This window comes from Podarcis erhardii, assembly GCF_964252035.2.
Source record: "Podarcis erhardii genome assembly, chromosome: 1".
Classification (NCBI taxonomy): Eukaryota; Metazoa; Chordata; class Lepidosauria; order Squamata; family Lacertidae; genus Podarcis; species Podarcis erhardii.
This window is the reverse complement of record NC_138497.1, coordinates 127785335-127798109: the sequence shown is the minus strand read 5'-3', so window position 1 is coordinate 127798109 and position 12775 is coordinate 127785335. Positions and strand designations below refer to the sequence as shown.

The following is a 12775-nucleotide window of genomic DNA, read 5'->3' as shown; positions in this document are numbered from 1 at the left end:
AAGGTAAAGGTAAAGGGACCATTAGGTCCAGTCATGGACGACTCTGGGGTTGCGGCGCTCATCTCGCATTACTGGCCAAGGGAGCCGGCGTACAGCTTCCAGGTCATGTGGCCAGCATGACTAAGCTACTTCTGGTGAACCAGAGCAGCACACGGAAACACCGTTTACCTTCCCGCCGGAGCGGTACCTATTTATCTACTTGTACTTTGAAGTGCTTTCGAACTGCTAGGTTGGCAGGAGCTGGGACCGAGCAATGGGAGCTCACCCCGTCATGGGGATTTGAACTGCCGACCTTCTAGAAAGAGGGGGCTTTGCCCTGCCAGACTTAAAGTTGTACTATGAAGCCGCAGCTTTCTGCTGGCTAAAAGACTGGCTACTTCTCGAAGACACTGATGTGTTGGACTTGGAAGGTTTTAACAATGCTTTTGGTTGGCATGCATACTTATGGTATGACAAAGTTAAGATCAATAAGGCCTTTAAGAACCATATTGTCAGGAAAGCAGTATTTAATGTCTGGACAAAATACAAAGACTTATTGGAAAACAAAACTCCGAGGTGGCTTTCCCCTCTGGAAGCTAAGGCCCGAAAAAGACCCAATATGGAGGCCAAATGGGAAATATTAGAAAAAGATGGAGACAATTGGAAATTGCAGAGTTTGGAGAAAATGAAGGATAAAGTGCGAGACTGGTTACATTACGCCCAGATTAAAGAAGTTTTTAAAAATGATAAAAAGTTAGGGTTCCAGGTGGAGAAATCGAAATTGGAAACAGAATTGTTAGAACCAAAGACTAAGGTATTATCAAGAATGTATAACTTGCTGTTAAAATGGAACACACAAGACGAAATGGTTAAATCGGCTATGATAAAGTGGGCACAGGACATTGGGCATAACATTATGTTTGAGGACTGGGAAAGGTTGTGGACCACTGGGCTGAACTTCACTGCATGTAATGCTTTGAAGGAAAATGTAATGAAAATGATATACAGATGGTACATGACCCCAGTTAAACTTGCCAAAATATACCATTCGTCTGATAACAAATGTTGGAAATGTAAAGGAAATGAAGGAACATTCTTTCACCTCTGGTGGACTTGCCCTAAAGTGAAGGCCTTCTGGGAAATGATATATAATGATATATAAGAAACCAGAGGCCTTTCTCCTGGGTATTGTCGGCCAGAAGGTGTTAAAGAAGGACCGAACATTTTTTATGTATGCAACAACGGCAGCAAGGATACTCATCGCCAAGAACTGGAAAACTCAAGATCTACCCACACTGGAAGAGTGGCAGATGCAGCTGATAGACTATATGCAACTGGCGGAGATGACTGGCAGAATCCGAGATCTGGGAGAAGAAAGGATTGAAGAAGATTGGAAGAAATTTAAGACTTATTTACAAAAATATTGTAATTTGGTTGAACGTTAAGAAGGATGCTTGATCATAAATAACTGGCCACCACTAAATTAGACTGGAATTTGATGATAAGTCAGATTAAGGAAAACATAAACCTTTTGGAGAATTGTTAGATTATATTTAAATGATTGGATATAAGATTGCAAACAAGTTGATAATTTGCTTGAAAAAATTATTCAACGATGTAAGTGGGAGCAGAAAACGTGAGGAAGTCCAAAGAAGTTATGAAATTATGTTACGATATAACCAATGCTGTTTATTATTTGTGCATTTCTTTTATATAAAAAAAAAAACCTTAATAAATATTTATATATATAAAAAAATAATGAACTGCCGACCTTCTGATTGGCAAGTCCTAGGCTCTGTGGTTTAACCCACAACGCTACCCGCGTCCCAAGCTTTTGATCACATACCAGTCACTAAATTACAGACTAATACCAGCAGGGCAATTTCAGCTGTGTGTACACGTTACAGGACTTGGTCTTAAAGCTATCTCGGAAATAAATTTCCCAGGCTCTTAAAAAACCCACCTGAAAGGACAGGCTTTAAATCATGCCCTCTCTCATCCAACCTCCTGTTTTCTAGTTTGAACCAATGGGGACTACAAGAAGATCCCAAAGAATGTAGCTCTCCCCTCAGTGCCAGGGCCATTACTGTGTCCCCAGAGTTCAAAGGTGCTTTGCAAATAAGCAGGTGTCCTCATCCTAATTTTCTCAGCTTCCTGGATTGGCTTGAGGAAATAACTGTTTTCTTTCTGATTTTTCTGGGGGAATTACCTCCCCACCGAAGTGTGTCTCACCCCAACTTTATATTCTTTTATATGCGAGACTAAAAGCAACCACCAACATCCATTTGTTTAGGTTTTTAGGGGCTGATGCCTGAATTCATTCGCACGATGCTGTCAATTCTGCTATTTGTGAGAATTCTTTCTGCCATTTCAGTTTATTATGTATTGTGTTTTTATATTACCTTGTCCCCCCCCCCAAAAAAACACCCCTCTTTGTAACCATTTTTGGTGCAGGGTAGTATAGAAATATCTAAATAAACAAAACAAAAAATTAGAACCTGTAGAGCGGGGGCCTGGTCAACCTCTCCCATGCCCAATTTCAGTTCATACAGCAGCGTCCTGTATTCCGATATTTTGATTTATGATTTGTACCCTTGGCCATTTATTCATGTATTTATTTCTATGGATAGAAGGATTTAGCTATTGCTCTCTCACAAAACATCAGGGCAGTTTACAGCAACATAAAAAGTAAAGCAGTAGAGAACAATAGTTAAAATGGCTGGCTACACAATGAACTGCCCTGAGACTTGCGGGTATAGACGTGGGTGGCTCTGTGGTCTAAACCACAGAGCCTCTTGGGCTTGCCGATCAGAAGGTCGGCAGTTCAAATCCCCATGACGGGGTGAACTCGCGTTGCTCGGTCCTAGCTCCTGCCAACTTAGCAGTTTGAAAGCACGCCAGTGCAAGTAGATAAATAGGTACCGCTCTGGCGGGAAGGTAAATGGCGTTTCCATGTGCTCTGGTTTCCATTGTGCCAGAAGCGGTTTAGTCCTGCTGGCCACATGACCCGGAAAGCTGACTGTGGACAAAAGCCGGCTCCCTCGGCCTGAAAGCAAGATGAGCGCCACAACCCCATAGTTGCCTTTGACTAGACTTAACCGTCCAGGGGTTCTTTACCTTAACCTTATAGTAAAGGTAAAGGGACCCCTGACTATTAGGTCCAGTCATGACTGACTCTGGGGATGCGGCGCTCATCTCGCTTTATTGGCTGAGGGAGCCGGCGTACAGCTTCTGGGTCGTGTGGCCAGCATGACTAAGCCACTTCTGGAAAACTCCGTTTACCTTCCCGCCAGAGCAGTACCTATTTATCTACTTGCACTTTGACGTGCTTTTGAACTGGTAGGTTGGCAGGAGCTGGGACTGAGCAACGGGAGCTCACCCCATCGCAGGGATTTGAACCGCCGACCTTCTGATTGGCAAGCCCTAGGCTCTGTGGTTTAGACCACAGTGCCACCCATTTCCCTCTTACCTTATAGGGTGGTATATAAATTCTAATTCTAATTCTAATTCTAATTCTAATTCTAATTCTAATTCTAATTCAAAATTCTAATTATTATTATTATTATTATTATTTAAACAGCTGCATAGGCCTTTCTGCATAAAAGGTTGTCAAATGATGCCTGAAAGTCAAAAGTGAGGATGCTGCCCAGCCTGTCTTGGAAATGTGTGAAATGCTGGACTTCTGGTTGAGGCTAGTCCTGCCTCTGTAACACTGTACATTAGATCACATTTCTAAAACTTGCTTTCTCAAGGACTGCTTACTGCCATACTGGACTCCAAGTCCAGATTTGGAAGACTTCCTCTCCGTGCCATTTTGAGACATTCAGGGCAAGGTTTTTCCATTGGGGGTGCCTAATCTCCAGAACGCCCTTCCAGGCCTCCCCCTTTTCAAGCTCCTTTGATCAGCATCAAAAAATGAATTTGTTTGGGCAAGCATCCCCCCCCCCATCTTTGTTTTGAAGAGAAAAAAAATATTTTGCTGCTGCTGCAGGTCTGTTCCAGCCTTTAAGAGGCGTGTGTGTTTTTAATTGCTGCTCTTAGTCCTTTAATGGTATTGTTTCTAATTGCTTAGTTTTTAATTGCATTTTTATTATTGTATTTGATGTGGGTTTTTTTTTAATGTAAGCTGCTATGAGTACTGTCGTAGAAGAGCAGGATATAAATTAGTTATTACTGACTTAGCTTTTCTTCACTGATCGTGGGCTGTTCTGCCATTTCATCTGGAATTGGCATCGTTTGCTCAGTCGCGTATTTCAGAGGATTGAGGCAAAATGGCGACCGAACCGTTGTGATTGGGGGTGCAAACTTGCCAACACGTTGTGACGTGAGGTCCTGAAGTCAGGTTCTGAGGTCTCGTGAGGTCTCGGACGTGACTTCCGGTGCTTCACAAGGCACCAGATGTTGCGTTGGGGGCCCTGTGGTGTGGGTGCTGAGCACCCACAACAAAATTATTGTGGGTGCTCGGGCCCCCAGGGCCACCCAGAGATGGTGCCCATGGTTGTGACGCAGCGTTCTTCACATTGTGTTCTCCTGCCTTTGAAAAGACCCACTTAGTGACCATCCTTCTGAACTAAAATGCAGGAGTGGTAGCTGCCTGTTCTGTATGGGGGACTCACTCACTGACATTAGGCAGCTGTGGTCCATAAGGCACTTGGTGAAGAATCGACATTTCTGTATTGCTTGCCCTGAATTTCCCGCTTCCACTGCTAGGGCTGTGCCGTCCTTGTCCTAGCAGCTAGAATTCTGGCTTTAAAATATGGCAGTGCACAACTCATCTTGGTTTTGAGTGTGTGAGTGCATAAATAAATATAGAATCAATCTTTAGGTATGTAACGACAGTGGCTAGGATTCTATATGCACAGAAATGGAAGTTCCAACCAAAGACACAGTACTTAGTAGGATGAACCAAATGGTCTGATTTCGTTTAAGGCAGATTCCATACCCTCTGACGTTTCTACTATGAAAAGAGGGACATCCTATTCAATAATAATAATAATAATAATAATAATAATAATAATAATACCCTGCCCATCTGACTGGGTTGCCCCTGCCACTCCTGGCGACTTCCAACATATATGAAAACATAAAGGTAAAGGTAAAGGGACCCCTGACCATTAGTTTCAGTTGCAAATGACTCTGGGGTTGCAGCGCTCATCTCGCTTTATTTGCCGAGGGAGCCTCCGTACAGCTTCCGGGTCATGTGGCCAGCATGACTAAGCCGCTTCTGGTGAACCAGAGCAGCACACGGAAACGCAGTTTACCTTCCCACCTGAGCGGTACCTATTTATCTACTTGCACTTTGACGTGCTTTCAAACTGCTAGGTTGGCAGGAGCTGGGACCGAGCAATGGGAGCTCACCCCATCACGGGGATTTGAACTGCCGACCTTCTGATAGGCAAGCCCTAGGCTCAGTATCTGCTTTGAGACTCCTGCGGGTAGTGATAAACCGGGATATCAAATCCAGACTGTTCTTCTTTTCTTCAGTGGTTTAGACCCCAGTGCCACCCATTAAACATTAAAAACATCCTCATAGAGGGCTGCCTTCAGATATCTTCCAAAGGTTGTTTAGATACTTATCTCCTTGGCTCAGGGGTCACACAACTCCTTGCCCTCCAACATTTCTCTGATGAAAATAGGGACGTCCTAAGGAAAAGCGGGACAATCTGGGATCAGATCAGAAACCAGGACAGCTTTTGTAAATCTGGGACCGTCTCTGGAAAATAAGGACAGTCTGAGATTCCATTCTTCCTCATGGGAAAAGTCATGTTCTTGTTTTTTCTGATGAGTGTTTTTATCAAGAAATGCCATAAAGAGGTCTCTCTTTATTAAATATGGCCGGTGCTGGTCTGATATATGTTCTGGACCAGATTAGATACTTAAGAGACCAAAAATTCATCGGGGACTGGAAGAAATATGTAGATTATCTGGAATGCTTAAGTAAAGGAAAGATGACGCTTAAGGGATTTAAAGAAGCACTGTAAAAAAGTAACAAGTATTGATTAAAGGGAATAGGAGGAAAAGAGATAAATAATGTCAATACAAGATTGAGGAATGCGTAATGAAAGTGATGAATACGGATGATTTACGGGACAGCTGAGGGAAGTTTGAAAGAAAATGTAGTGATGAAAATGATGTGAAACTACTGTATATATATATATTATTTTTCGTTGTTGTTGTTGTTTGTCTTGTTTTATGTTTATGTTTTATGTTTAATAATAAAAATTATATGGTAAAAAAAAAAAGATATATGTTCTGGACCAATGTCTGGTCAAGGTCTCTCTCTCTCTCTCTCTCTCTCTCTCTCTCTCTCTCTCTCTCTGTGTGTGTGTGTGTGTGTGTGTGTTAAAGAGGCGTCTTGTGATGTTGGCTGTCAGTTGAGGGCAGCTCTTCCCAGTGATGCAGGAAGCGAAACATCCCTCTCTGCCTCTGGGCGGAACACCCTGGCCTGGCCTTGTGGCTGCCGCGCATTGCGAGCTGCAGGTGTTCCGCAGGCTGCCAAGCCTGGAGCTAGCCCGCAGTTATGCTGTCAAAGTCATTTAAGCCTAATGCCTTGTGACAACTGTCTACCTGTAATGTGATAATGGGCTGAAAAGCTCTGCAAAATTGATAGGCTCTTCCCTCGCAGAAGGGAGATTTCCTCTGCGGAGAAGCCGCAAGAATACGCCGGTCGCCTCTCGTCACCCTTCCTGCAAAGGAGGAGTTGCTGTCGTCAAGTTTAGAAGTGGGGACTGCAACGAGGTGTTGCGGTGCGGAAGGCTCCCATTCAGGGTAGCCAGCCACAGTGGCGTAGCGTGGGGGGTGCAGGGGGGGCTGGCCGCACCGGGCGCAACATCTGGGGGTTAGGGTTAGGGGGCGCAAATCCATGGGTTAGGGGGCGCAAATTACTTGCCTGGAGCTACGCCACTGGCCAGCCATACCTTCTTCCTGGATATTCCATTCTCTTTCTCTCCTTTAGTATTCCGGCTTCCCCCCTCACAGCAGTCCAGGCCCAACCCAAGACATTTCGTTGCCTGAGGCAAAGGACAAGATGGTGTGTGTCCCACATGCAGAAGCAGTCGAGTGAATGGCTGCTGAATCTTGTTACCAACTCTGGCAATGTGATAGGCACCAACCCAAGGCAGTGGGAGGCTTCAGGCTATTTTAGGGGTTTGAGGACAAACTGTGGGGCACACTCTGTTTCACTCTGCCTAATGGAAGGGCCGGCAGTCAGTCAACATCATGTGCAGCCTATGTCTTCATTTTGTTACAAATATCCAACCCTGAGAGGTGTGTGGTAGGCCTAGGCAACCCTTTGGGCCTTTCAGGTGTTGCTAGACTCCAGCTCCCATTGGTCATACTGGCTGGGAGTGATGGGAGCTGGAGTCCGGAAACATTTAGAGGGCCACAAGTTTCCCATCTCTGGAATATGGTATCTGAACATGGAAGTCGCCATTTAGCCTTCAAGGCTAATAGTTGGCAATTGGCCAGTCCTCCATGAATTGGCCTAATCATTTTTGTAAAAGCCACCGCAGATAGTGGCTATTTCTACATCTTTAGATGCTTCTGAAGTGTCTTTTAGGCTGTTGCTTATCCTGATATTGGAGCCATTTATTTTGCTTTGGCTATTTGTTTACATAGATCTCCTGGGTGACGAAGATGCCTCAGGTCATTGAATGCCCATGCATACCTTGTCTGCTTCCCTTCCTCCCACCCTTTGCATGGCTCTGGGTACTGGCTGCCCACGCTACGCCACTGGCTTGTGGATAAAGAGCATGGCCTGCCTTGAATTTTTTTTTTTTAATCTTATACTTTTGCAAATATTGGAGTATGCCAAGACTCACCTCTTCTTTCCCAGTGGCACTCTTTTGGCCCCACTGATACTCCCCACCTAAGTTCACCATTAGAAGAGGCGACAACAACATCACAGGATTGTCTGAATGTAGTGTCAACATTTTTGTATCCAAACGAAGGAGCGTCTCCACCCCCATCATTCTACCTGGACACTGAGGTCCAGCGCTGAGGGCCTTCTGGCAGTTCCCTCACTTCGAGAAGCCAAGTTACAGGGAACCAGGCAGAGGGCCTTCTCGGTAGTGGCGCCCGCCCTGTGGAACGCCCTCCCACCAGATGTCAAAGAGAACAACAACTACCAGACTTTTAGAAGACATCTGAAGGCAGCCCTGTTTAGGGAAGCTTTTAATGTTTGATGTATTACGGTATTTTAATATTTTGTTGGAAGCTGTCCAGAGTAGCTGGGGAAGCCCAGGCAGATGGGCGGGGTATAAATAAATTATTATTATTATTATTATTATTATTATTATTATTATTAGCCCAGTCCTTTGCATTTCCCCCCAGGGAGTAAGCCTGTCAAAACTCAAGAGGGGTTAGGTAAAGGTAAAGGGACCCCTGACCATTAGGTCCAATTGTGACCGACTCTGGGGTTGCGGCGCTCATCTCGCTTTATTGTCCGAGGGAGCTGGTGTACAGCTTCCGGGTCATGTGGCCAGCATGACTAAGCCGCTTCTGGTGAACCAGAACAGCGCACAGAAACACCGTTTACCTTCCCGGCGCAGCGGTACCTATTTATCTACTTGCACTTTGACGTGCTTTTGAACTGCTAGGTTGGCAGGAGCAGGGACCGAGCAACGGGAGCTTACCCCGTCGTGGGGATTCGAACTGCCGACCTTCTGATCGGCAAATCTTAGGCTCTGTGGTTTAACCCACAGTGCCACCCGCGTCCCTCATCAACAGGGGTTACTTCTGAGTAAATATGGACAGGATCTGGGCTGTGTAGTTCAATCGGCTGAGGTTGCCAGGTTTCCAAAGAACAATTTCTGTACAGATCTCAGGTGAGTGTTAAGCACCTGTATTCAAGCTGTAGAAATCCTGTCCACTTTTAGCTTGCTGCATATGTGATCCAGAATTGAGGATCTGATCCGGTGGAACAGGTAGGAAATTGATGGACGTGGAATGTTCAGGGAGGAACATTAAATCAGCGCAGTGTAGCCACCCCAAGAGGATTTTATAGAATGTTCTACACAGATTTGGATCCAGGCATAGTTGTGCTTAGAGCAGACCTGTTGAGATCAGTGGGACTTAAGTCAGTCATGACTCAATAAAGCCCCCTTGACTTCCATCAGTCTCCCTTGAACATGACTAAGTCTGGATCCAGCCACAGACAATGTTGAGGACGAAAAGTTCGTTCAGACCCTGGAAGGACACATTCCTGTACTGTACAGGCTGGTTCTGGGATGTCTGACAACTCCCAGTTCTAACCTCAGCAGTAGCTTTGACCCACATGCTGCTCCCTGTCACATCTGTGGACTTATCTTGCTCCTTAAAAAGGCCATTAACTCTGGGTAAATGATCCCTAGGCTGTTTTTAGAATAATTAAAACCAAAAGGCCAATAGTTACTATCAGCTGTCTATCAGCAAAACTTGTGTCTCCAAAATGTGGGTTCAATTTCTTGTTGTTAAAAAGCAGAAAGCCATATGGGGGACATTATCACGCATCTTTGTGAAATTAGCAGAACTATTTGAAAAACCCTGGCCTGTCTCTATGGAGCAGCGGCCCTCCCCTCCCCTCCCCACACCCCCTCCCCTTCCTTCTATCTTCCCGCGGGACTATCAGGTGAAAGTATTTGCAGACATAAGTGCTGAGGTGGCTGTAAGTTGGCCGCCTTAAAGTTTGAACGCTGGAGATTACATGGAGAAAGCTGGACTCCTCTTTGGAAACGGTTGGCTAGCTCATAGAGAGATGGGACGGAACTCCATTTCCCTTGCATGCACATATGCTGATCCCTGAACTTTTAGGTCATGCAGCCTCAGCCTCTCAAACAATTATTTGGTCTATGAAGGAACATAGAAAGCTGCTTTTTTTCGGAATCGCACCATTGGTCTTAGCATTGCCTGCACTGGGGGGAAAGGGAGATAGGTAGGCGTGGAGGCGGTGAAGGTGGGAGCAGTGGCCGCAGATGAAAGAAACTATCATGAATCAAGAAAAACTATCTAAGCTGCAAGCTCAAGTGCGCAGCGGTGGGAAGGGTACTGCCCGTAGAAAGAAGAAGGTGGTTCACAGAACAGCAAGAGCAGATGACAAGAAGCTTCGTTGTTGTTGTTTAGTCGTTTAGTCATGTCCGACTCTTCGTGACCCCCTGGACCAGAGCACGCCAGGCACTCCTGTCTTCCACTGCCTCCTGCAGTTTGGTCAAACTCATGCTGGTAGCTTCGAGAACACTGTCCAACCATCTCGTCCTCTGTCATCCCCTTCTCCTTGTGCCCTCCATCTTTCCCAACATCAGGGTTTTTTCCAGGGAGTCTTCTCTTCTCATGAGGTGGCCAAAGTATTGGAGCCTCAGCTTCACGATCTGTCTTTCCAGTGAGCACTCAGGGCTGATTTCCTTCAGAATGGATAGGTTTGATCTTCTTGCAGTCCGTGGGACTCTCAAGAGTCTCCTCCAGCACCAGAATTCAAAAGCATCAATTCTTTGGCGATCAGCCTTCTTTATGGTCCAGCTCTCACTTCCATACATCACTACTGGGAAGCTTCGGTTTTCATTAAAGAAACTTGGAGTAAATAACATCTCTGGTATTGAAGAGGTAAACATGTTTACCAAGCAGGACACTGCCATCCACTTCAACAACCCTAAAGTTCAAGCATCTTTAGCAGCTAACACTTTCACAATCACAGGCCATGCTGAGACAAAGCAGCTGACTGAAATGTTGCCTAGCATTTTAAACCAGCTTGGTGCTGACAGTCTGACCAGCTTGAGGAGACTAGCAGAGGCTCTGCCCAAACAACCTGTGGATGGAGAAGCTCACTCTTGCTACTGGTGAGGAAGATGACGATGAAGTTCCAGATCTTGTGGAGAACTTTGATGAGGCATCAAAGAACGAATCAAACTGAACTGTCACTTTGAGTAAAACTTGAACATTACATGGAGCTGCTATTTCATATTGTGACTTTTTATTTGTAACATTTTTGTACTGATCTTAAGAAGTTTAGATCTCTAACTGGATACTCCCTTCAAATTGCAGGTCTCTTCGGTTATTGCTAGTGCATGGAGCATTTAATTATTCATGGCTGGATTGAAAGTACACAAAATTGAAAAGTACTACATAAAAATGCTAATAAAGACTAAATGTTTAGCATTGCCTGCACTGACCCATAGCAGTTTTCCAGGGTTTCAGACAGAGTGTCTTCCCTTGCTGTAGCTGGAGATGTCGTTCTTTGAACCTTCTGCATGCAAGGCTGAGCCTCTCACAATGAGCGACATCCCTTCTCAACTGCGAAATATTCAAGTCCTCCTAGATCCGAAATTTACGCAAGCGGCATTTTCCCTAACTAGATGTGAGAGCGAACGGCAGCGATGAGAAATATGGGGCACAGGCTGTTAGGGCATAGCTGTCAACTGTCCCTTGTTTGGCAGGAAAGTCCCTTATCCCAGCACCGCTGCTGTCCCTTAAATTTCCCCGGTTTCAAAGGAAGCAGCTCCTCTCCCTCCCTCCCTGCTGGCCAGGGAGGAGGGAGGCTCCAACTGTGTTGCTTGGCTGCCAGGCCCGCCCCCCTCCGGCCTCCTCTCACCAGCCTCAGCCCCCGGGAACCCCTCCCCACCAGGACTGGTGGGAGCCTCGGGCCCTTCTGCCGCCATCCTCCTTGCGGCCACCAAACTGAGCGTCTCTGCCTGGGGCCTCCCCTCTGCCCGCCACCGCCACTCCCGCTAGGCCGTACTGTGGCTGTGCCGCCAAAGGACCCGGATGAGATGGGCAGCCTGGCGCAGCCTATGAATTGCTGAGGAGCCTTGAGAGGAGAGCGAGGGCAACCATAGAGAAAGCAGTTCAGAGAGAGAGGAGGAGGCGGAGGCGCGGGCAGGTGTTCCAAGGGCTAACCATAGAGGGGGAAAGCGGAGGAAGGACCGCAAGTGCTTTCCCCATAGATTTGTAGTGGTAGACTAGCATAGATGGTCTGATCTGCGGGTTTACTTCGGGCGCTATTCCCCCCCCCTTCCTCCCGCCCCACCTGATGGAATTGAGAGCTGCAGATGGAACACGAGAGAAAAGATACAGAACTGCAGCAGCATCTTCGTAGCTTGGACTTCGTTTTGCGCGAAAAGTGGTTGCTGCTTGTAGTTATTTAATTGCAGTGTTTCATCAGCTGGTGTCTTGAGCAGCAACCTCTGGAAACGAAGGGCTAAAAACTGGCGCTGCTCTCAAAAATTATCTGGTCCCCTTTAACTTCGTATTTCAGCTGGTTGACTAAAATCCCTTATTTTGGCTGCTGATCCCTTATTTTCGAGGCTGCTGGTCCCTTATTTTCAAATCTGCAAGTTGACAGCTATGTGTTAGAGGGAAGGGGGAAAGCTTAGGATTCTTCTTTATGGGCTCCACATCGCACCTTCTTTCTCAGAGATGATGTTCGGAAATTCCAAGAGAGGGAGGACTTCTCGGACATTGTCTCCATCACATGAAGAATGCTTAAAGGGATATGCTATAGGAGAGGAGCTGGGGCTTTAGGGAGAGGGTGGAGAATGGGAGCTTCTTATCTCCATCTTCTCCAGAGTCCCTTTCATTCTTCAGGAATTGCAGGATGGGGAAATATCTGAATAGACCGCGTGTTTGGAGCTTAGCATCAGAAACTAAGGGTGGGATTGCGGGAAAAGGAAGATGGTCATTCATGCTTCTTAGGGGATTTATGGAAAGAGACCAGTATAACTATGTAATGTTTTTTCACCCATTTATAATCCCAAAGCAGAGAATTTTGTGTGTGCACACAACAACAACAACCTTTTCCCAGTGATCCATGATTTGGTAATCTCTCATT

The 12775-nt window shown here is 46.0% G+C and overlaps 1 pseudogene across 1 annotated transcript; it reads left to right on the top strand.

Annotated features, from left to right (window-relative positions):
* The first annotated feature begins 9895 nt into the window (after nt 1-9895).
* LOC309335400 (transcription factor BTF3-like) lies at nt 9896-11104 on the top strand (annotated as a pseudogene). The gene is made up of 2 exons: nt 9896-10058; nt 10501-11104. The product of its transcript is annotated as a transcription factor BTF3-like (transcript).
* The last annotated feature ends 1671 nt before the right edge of the window (nt 11105-12775 follow it).